This window comes from Anastrepha ludens, chromosome 5 (assembly GCF_028408465.1).
Source record: "Anastrepha ludens isolate Willacy chromosome 5, idAnaLude1.1, whole genome shotgun sequence".
In the NCBI taxonomy this organism is placed as follows: Eukaryota; Metazoa; Arthropoda; class Insecta; order Diptera; family Tephritidae; genus Anastrepha; species Anastrepha ludens.
The window spans coordinates 80,586,885-80,588,834 of record NC_071501.1 but is presented as its reverse complement, the minus strand read 5'-3'; the positions used below and the strand labels follow the sequence as shown (position 1 = coordinate 80,588,834).

General features: G+C 34.2%; 1 protein-coding gene across 1 annotated transcript in view; it reads right to left on the bottom strand.

Moving 5' to 3' along the window:
• LOC128862919 (histone acetyltransferase KAT7) overlaps positions 1–1,950 on the bottom strand; it is a 36,325-nt gene that overhangs the window by 16,765 nt on the left and 17,610 nt on the right. The window lies entirely within an intron of this gene.

The window sequence follows — 1,950 nt, the reverse complement described above, 5'->3', positions numbered from 1 at the left end:
TTTTTCGGGCTCACAGGGTATATAACCCCTTAAATTTCTCTTATTGTTTGGCGCGATAACTGCTTAAGGACTCTCGGTGGTCTAGAATTTTCAAAAAATCGATTTTTTTTGATATTTCGAAAGTATAAGAATATATGTACTGTAAAATTTTTGGAAGGATATTCCTATTATTTTTGATTCTACAGCCGTTTGAGCAGGTAAAGTCAGATTCGCCACGCGCCGGCACCAATGGAAAGTATCCACTCTCAAAACTTTAAACTCAATTATCTCAAAACTACTTTTTTCGGCCTGGTGCTGTCAAAATAAAAAACTATTCAACCGAAACGTCTGAAATTTTAATATGTTGTTCACGACATCAATGGCTATTGCCCGTACTAGAATCATCAATCAATTATTTCGTATTTTTTTTATTAAAAAACTGAAAAAACCCGATTTTTAGAGTGCCAAATTCAAAACCGCGCCATTTTATCAAATTTTTTTCCTTCATTCTAGTACGGGGCATAGCTACAGTCATACTGATTTATATTTGTTTTTTGGTTTTTGTGTGAAGATAAATAGAAGAGCCAAAATGGACAACACCGTCCAGGTCCAATTTTTCGTGAGGGTCAACTTCAGCGCCATTTTTAAAATTATTAAAATTAAAAAAAAAAAATTTATATTTTTATGTAAAAGAAGTTAAATAAAAAGCCTAAAAATTTTAATATTGTTTTTCATTTTTTTAATGGCAAAAAAAATTCTGAAAATACCCTAAATTTTCGAGCGCCAGCCGTGAAGTGTTACCAAGTGAAGCCAAGTCCTTCCTCACCAGATCTTTCCAATGATGAGAAGGCCTTCCTCTTCCTCTGCTGCCAACAGCTGGTACCGCATCGAATACTTTCAGAGCCGGAACGTTTGTGTCCATTCGGACGATATGACCCAGCCAACGAAACCGCGATGAGCCGATACTTTTTTCCAACATACCACCAAGAATTTTTTTTTAATTTTTTTCTGTCGAGCAGACATACCATTCACTTTTCTCATAAGCGGACACCTCCCATAAGCAAACAAATGTGGCAGTCCCTTAGGTATCCGCTTAAGGGGTTATACGCAGTTATGACTTTCAAAAAAATCGTTTTTTTTATTGCATTTTTGTAATGTACATATATTCAAAAGTATACGCACGAAATTTGAAGTAGATCTAAGCAATACTTTCGGAGTTATACCTAAATATGTAGAGATGCCTCGGCACGTTTTAAGGTAGGTATTGAAACTTTAAACGTGTTTTTTTCAAAACGGCATTTTTCAAGTCGGTGTACACGATATCTCGAAAACGGCTTGTTTGATCGGTCAACCGTTTTAACTCAATCTTTAAAGATACATTTTCTAGTAATTAATCGTTCCTTTTGTAAATCTGATACTTATTTTCCATTTTATAATCAATTTACGGCCAAATTTTAACGTAAAAATCGAAATCATTTCTTTGAAAAGCTGCCATTTTGTGAAAATTCACTATTTTGATTAGCCGAACGATTAATTACTAGATAATCTAATATATTATTGTAACAAAATTTGTTTGGTTTTTTGATTTCAGATAATCCAATCCTGAGTTACGATGTACACCGTAAATCGTCTTTTTTTAAAGGAGGTTCCAGAAATCGCCTGCAGCGCGCTCTATAATCAACATTTTCATAAATAAAAAATTTTGTTACGTTCTTGAAGGATGCTTTTATAACCGCCAAAAATTTTCAAATTAAAATATTCTGAAGTTTCTTCAGGATAAATCCTTGACAACCCGTCTTTTATTTGCTTCATAACTGCGTATAACCCCTTAATCGAGAGTACACTATGCATATAATTCATTATTGTGAAGTATATTTAACGCTTTCTGAAACACTTCTCGAATGCGATGCCAATTAAGAAGAATAAATAAGCAACTCAGCCTAGTGCGGCCGGAAGAGAGGCCATGAGCTC